The sequence below is a fragment of the Leptinotarsa decemlineata genome, unplaced genomic scaffold (assembly GCF_025532065.1).
Source record: "Leptinotarsa decemlineata unplaced genomic scaffold, Ldec_3_MD MMD2_tig00001621_RagTag_RagTag, whole genome shotgun sequence".
Taxonomy (NCBI): Eukaryota; Metazoa; Arthropoda; class Insecta; order Coleoptera; family Chrysomelidae; genus Leptinotarsa; species Leptinotarsa decemlineata.
The window spans coordinates 2,218,822-2,226,178 of NW_027412566.1; positions in this window are offsets into that span (position 1 = coordinate 2,218,822).

The following is a 7,357-nucleotide window of genomic DNA, read 5'->3' on the forward strand; positions in this document are numbered from 1 at the left end:
TTTTCTCATTGAGTTACTTATAGAACAGCGCAGATGTCTCTGATCACACTTGCACCATAACAGTTCTCTTTTGTTCCATAGTCTTATCATCGAAAACTAACACACTTTTTCAAACTGAATCACACGAGAGCTGTCATTGTCAATTGTTTGTTTTTTGTCTCTCTCTTTGTTCTTTAACCACATGGCTTTTACCGGTAATCCATAATTTCGAAGCAAATACGATTTTTAGTAAATTTTAATTCAATAATCTTCTTTGTAATCAGTGAGGAGCCAACCTCTTTCAATGTAGTGACTTGTTTATTGTATTGACATGTTTCATGTTCCAATTGTTTAAATGTAACATTGTTTTTGACAGGGCCATCCTCACTAATAGTAAGTTTGAGAGTTGTCATAATAATTTTATAGTGTACTATCATCATACAAATTTTGTAGCTTTCCTTGAAGATGATAATAAATTTTATCGAAATATTGGAATAACTTGTGTTGAAAGAGTTCACTTCCGTACTGCTGATTACCCAAAGATATTTTCCAAAACTTCAATGACTCCTAATTATTATATGCGAGCGCTTTCAGTAGTAGGCAGAATCTTCATGGCTTCACTCAAACTAAACGTTTTATCTCTTTGTTTGTTTTTTTATACAGTTAAAACGCCTTAGTGCAGATATTTGACCTCTTTTCCATCCGGATGTCTCTTTAAATTCGCCTGTACTTAGGTTACATCAGGTAATATTCTTTGTGTTGGTGTTTCTTTAGGTTCATTGTTTTTAGAGATGTGTGTTGTTTTGTGGAGTATATTGATTTGTATTTGTTCCTCGATAAGTGAATTATGACTTGAATTTACGGATGTTTAGGTTTTCACAGACATTTTCCAGGCTTTCTAACCTCATAAAAGAACAAACAAGAAGATAAAAACGTTCAGTTTTATCTGCTTGTTTTATCAGTTCCGCGAAAGAACTCATAATATTTTTGAAAGCTATTTTGAACAATCGCGAACCATTGATCGTGAAGTAATCCAGTCCATAATACTGACTTACGGCGTTTCACAAGGTACTGTATTAGGTCCTATTTTATTTTTTATTTATTCAAATGACTTACTACATTTCGAAACAAATGGTCGAGTATTGAGTTTCGTCGATGATACGGTTATTTTGTACAGATACCCTTCAAGAAAACAGCTCAAACTATCTGCGGAATCAGGTTTCTTGTGAATTATAAAATGGTTCCGACACAACAAACTGACAATCAATTTCGAAAATAAAATACCTACCTTTGAAGTCCTATTATAGTAATCTGCCAAACATGGGTCCATTGAACATCGGACAAAAATTTGTGATACAAAAAACAGAATCGATCGAATTTTTAGGAATTGCATTTCATTGTTTCGGACTTCCATTGTCTGATATGATATAAACTGGTTTGAAATCCCAGAAAGAATCTGAAAAATAACAATCATATTGAGCAAAAAAACTGAAATTACAATGAAATAAAATTCACACAACAATAAAAAAACAAAAATTGAACTAATAACACGAGATGAAAATTAAAAATTTTTGATAAGAAATGAAAATTGAAAATTAAAAGATTCCAAAACAAGTTGTTTCACAACGTTTCTATTGTTAGTATCCACGTTTAATATATTTTTTTCATTTCATGAATGCTCTATTTGTATATCTGGTTTTATCGTTTTCTTCGTCTATTTCACTCATACTTCACATAATATAATTTTTATAAAAATATTTATGGATACATATTCAATACATCTTCCTACACATTACCTTATCGTAAAAATCCAAATAAATGTGTTAGAAACCACCTACGCACAAGTTTTCTTTTTGTTTATTATTATCAATTAATAGATAACCCATATAAAAACCACATTACTAGTTACTCTAGATAATATATAGATATGCTGTTGTATGAAGGACGAGGATTTTGACTTCCAAACAGTGACGTAATCTCAGCTCACAGCAGAATTAATTTCACTTGTTCTCTCTATTACAATTACATTGTTAATTGCACCTCTAGTAAACATACTCTAGTCTCAGTCAACGGCCAAGATTGATTGTATTATACCAATATTGATTTCGTCAGTTGATTAGCAATGCCCTGAAAAAGGTTTGTGAAGTTCACTCTGTTGAATGTGACCTGCTGAATTTTTTTGTTCAACAGTTTTCGCATCGAAAACAAACCGCTCTCATTTTCATCTTGCGAAAAAACAGTTATTCTGTAACTCTGAAATGCGCTGATGTTTCTTTATACATGAACAACAGTTGATTTCTTCAAAGAATGTGAATCTGTCTCGTGATGAAAATAAAGTCCAATTGAATAGTTACCAACCACATATACAAACAAACAAATTAATATAACTATTGATAATTATTAATAATTATAATTGAATCCCGGTAATTTTTGGATTTATTGTTTCCAAGAAAATTTTCTACAACTTTCACAAAAGAGCACCATGCATTACACTCAATTTCAGTCATCGATGCTGTGAAATGCGAATCTTTCATAAGTTGTCGTATCTGAGGCCCATCAAATATTCCGGCTTTCAATTTTTCTTCACTAAGTGCAGGGAATTTGCTGGACAAGTATTGAATACAAGGACGATTCTGGTCTAGGGCCTTTACAGATTGTTTCATCAGCCCTTGTTCAATATGTAACGGAGGTAATATTATTTTCTCTCGGTCGACCAATGCTCCATTGACTACGAAAGCCATTTTCTTCTACTCCATTGTTGGTACTCAGCCCTGTTATCCCAAAGACACAGAAAACAAGGATATTTTGTATAGCCACCTTGTTGTCCCAGGAGAAAGTTCACCATCTCAAAATCAACACAAATCGCCCACTGATGTTGGTCATACTTGATGTTTTTTAGCACCAGCGATATTGTTTTATATTCTTCTTTCAGTTTTGAAGAATGCCCAATTGGTGTGCTTCCATATTTGTTGCCATCATGTAGAAAGACACATATTGAACTTCGTTTGGAACTGTCGATAAAAAGACGCCATTTATCTGGTGTATACTCCGATACACCCATTTTTTCTAACCGTCCTTCCATATTGTTACAAAAAACCATATCATCTTGCGAAAGATCTTTTTATCTATTACGGTAGTATGTAATTTTGGTGTCTGGGTGAAGAAGTTTCCTTTCCTTTAGTCTGGAGACAAGCAACTCGGAAGAATCCTTTGGAAGATCGCTTAGCTCTTCCTGAGTAAAGCGCTCAGGATGTGTTGAATCCCCTTCAAAATCACTGTCGTCCTCTGGTAACGTAGGTAGGCTGCTAAATATTGGAATGGGTATCTGCTCAAGCTGATGTGGAATTGGTGTTATTACTGAATCCGGGTTAGGATATGTCGACGTATGTCGATTGTTACGATTAATGCCCTTTATATTCACAAGACAAATAGCAATCGTCAAAATTATTTTCTGCTTCCCTCCATACCATTGGAACACCAAACTTTAAAAATTTTCGTTGTCCTTTCGTCCACTGTCGCATGTTTTCACGAAAAGTTTTGCACACTACATGTGGAACCTAGGATTCATCTTGATCTCCTAAATGAATACCAAAATAGGCTTGATATGCTCTTTTTATGAAATTACAAACTGGTTATCTACTTTCTTTACTATGTACTCGCCACATATGTAGCAAAAAACGTTCGGGTTATTCACACAACATCGCCTGCTTGTAAAAGTCTTGGATTTCAGTTGTCACTAACAAACTCTTGCAATAAAACTCAGTTCAGAATAAATTTTACAATGAAATGCAGTTGACTTCATAGGAATTTATTAATAGAATAGAATAGAATAGAAGAGAAACTTATTTATACTGAACAACAAACAGAATGGTTTCCACTTACATGATGTACAGTTTTATCGAAAGTTCCTTACATATAGTATTCATTGAATACCATTGATACAGTTAAAATCTATATAAAATATTACAATATACAAATACTACACATTTGAGCATTCGGAGGAGTTGTCCCTCTGTAATTCTGAATATTAACGCCATTTCCCAGAAAAATATATTTACTTATCGAACAATAGGTAAGAAGCAATTAGCCCTAATTTCATGTTATGGACATTTCCAATAAGTACATTTTAATTAGAAGTCATTTGTATGCATTTGTCTTAGAATTTGTTAAGTTTGTTTATAACCATATTGCAATTATAGTGGTGGAATATACAGAAATGTAAGAATATTTAAGTATTTGATGAGTATGTTATGTCTCGAAAACAAGAGCTGATACAAAGAAAAGGTTTGTATTTTTGGAATCAACACAGATGAATTAAACAAAATCAGTTGGTTTTTTTTTCGGCAGCAAGACAAATTTCGTTTTTTGGTGGGCTGTGTAATCTTTCTGTTCGAAAGATTTGTTCAAAATGTTATCTCCAACCCTCGTTTTATTGTATATCAACAACTTATTGGAAAAAAAACAATAACCAATATATTGCTTTGCTGACGACAGCACACCTATCTCGTCATTCCATTTGCTTCCGCAGTCGGCTACGGAAGCACATCTTCTGCCTGACTGATTGGCTGAAGAAACTGCTAATTTGTGTCCCTACCCTCCACCACATTATGAAAGAGTTTTCAAAAAGTGAATTTCGAGGTGTACTGAGTTGAACCTCATAGCGGTGAACAGCCACAATCCGTAGCGTATTTCTGATATGTACCGCTTTTGGTGGAATCAAATGTGTCAAGTCACTTGAACACCTCCCGTGAAAGTATATATAGAAGAGAGATAAATCTCCAACCTTTTTTCGATGTTCCAGGCTAACTAGGTTGCACGTGATATTCACGTCTCCAATCAGGCGAATGGCTCTTTCCTGGATGGAATCCAGCAACTTCAGGATATGTTTGGGGCCAGAGCTCAATACATGAAAACAATACTCCAAAGGAGGTGCAGCCAATTGCAAGGATGGACAACAACTTGTTACCAAAAATGAAAAACTTCACATATGCACGGTGTCACCAATAGGAGCTTACCGCACATTTGTGGTTTCAATTAGAAGACCTAGCATTCCCAGGCATCATCTAATATCACCACGTAGGCAGCTATAGCAACCTGCGTGACTTCCGGGTCCAGGATATAAATACAGAGATAAAGATGTTATTGAGTATGTATGATATGAATCAAAAAGGGAAAAATTTGTGGACAGAACAGTCCAAAAATGGAGGCAAACTGCGGATACGTGTTTCTGGCTATTGGCCTCATCAGCGCGGTGCAGCCAATTGCAAGGATGGACAACAACTGGTTACCAAAAATGAAAAACTTCACATATGCACGGTGTCACCAACAGGAGCTAACCGCATTTGCACTAGCAGAAAAAGTTCTTTCAGGAAGCTGGAGAGCCATACACAGAAATGATTCGACAAGCCATAGCATCGAAGTTTGACCATGCCACACATGGTCAAAGACTGTAGAAATATCAAGCGCAACAGCTCTTGATTTTTCATGTTTCTCGAATGCGTTATTTCAAATATGGGTGACATACGATAGATTGTTGATCATTTTTTCCGAAATCTATATTGATGATCGCTCAAGATGTTGAAGCCTTTCAAATATTTGAGGATATGATGGCTTACAACTCACTCCATGATTTTTATATGATATGTGAGTTACCTTAATTTATTCACAAAATATTACTTCTTATAACATTGTTGAATAACTTGTGTGAATAAATCAACTATTTGAAGGTAGTTCTCACACTGCTATCCAACTTTCGAAATTTCAGTTCGTCTTCCACAAAAATTCTAATACAAAATAACCGAAACCAATCAGTGACAAACTATTGACTCGGATATATTCCCCGGATGCCATGATATAATTTGCGTACAACGGAAATATTTTGCAAGTATCTAACAGAACCCTCCTGACCTCCCCCTTGCACCAAGCTTTTAACTTCAATTTGGAGTCAGCCGTATTCCGGAGAACTTGAGTTTTATTTACCTCTCAAATTGAATTTCAAGATCCTTCTAGGGACACTCCAGCAAAAATATTGAGACATAGTGGTTGTAAGTCAATTTATCGCTCGAGTCACAGCCAATTTCCAGTTGATTTAGCACAGGATGGCGTTTTCGGTGGCATATTGGGGTTGCTGGAGGGTTGGACGAGACATTGTCAAAACGCAACGATTTTGGAAGTCATAACCGAATTTATGAATTTTCGAAACGCAACACTGTCAAAGAGACGAACGGCAATGAATTGTGTGGAAAATTATTATTTTTCTATCCGTATTATCTATATGTGAACATTTCAGAATCATTGTAGGGTATCTTATACAGTGTGACCCATTTTTAATGGAAACACCCCCTTAGAATTTGAAGTTGTACATCGATTTTAATATTTTTTTCAAATATCAAGTACTAAAAGGTCTACCTTGGGACAAAATTTGAAATGTTTATTAAAGTTTTAGGGCATACTACGATATTTTTCTTAGTCAAAAATCGGGATTTTTTATTAGCGATTTTTTTTATTGAAAAAATCACTACGCCACTGGATTCAGAGTGCCTCTAAATAGGTGTGACCAAAATTTCATGAGAAAATATTAATTATTAACAAAGTCATGACAACTTAAAAATTCGAAAACTCACACAGCTAACAGTCACAAAAAAACACCCTATATCAACAGATATAGCCATGAGAATATTTTTTTATGATTTCAACAATAAAGTGCCGCCAGATAAAAAAAAACGAATAGCGTAAGTATGGAGCCTTCAAGAATACTTACATACAAAGTTTTCTGTGTTTCAACAATACAGTGTGTCAATTTGAAAACTTCCCACCCTCAATATCTCCCTTCCAGTACATAATATGAAAAAATGGTCAGACAGGTCAACTTTATTTGCAAGGGGGACACTCTGAATGAATATTTTCAACCCTCGGGGTTCAACCCCCTAGGAGGGGTGGATGTTACCCTCAGAATTTCAAATGGAAAGGGGGGTCAAGTGGCACATCATTTTGAAGGGCATTCAATTCTCTTGCCAATGATACCTTTTTCATTAGTTTTTGATGAGCAGTTTTTGAACAATAACGTTCCAAACGAACGGTGATTAGAAGTGAATAAGAATAAATGATTAAAACTCGCAGGCACTAGATGTTTGGTATTCAGGTTGGTATTCAAAACAAATGATTGTAATGGACTATTGGAAAAGGTGAGCATCGTACTAGGTAGCATCGTTCCAACCCTTGAGTAATATTCGAATTCGTGGATGTGAGAGGAATGTAGAACTACTTAGTTAACGAAATACGCATCGAGTGCAAACAAAAAATACTAAATTGCAAAAAACAAATTTCAACCATCTTGTTACGCTTTATCTGATAATATGTTCAAAATGTTGTCCATTCT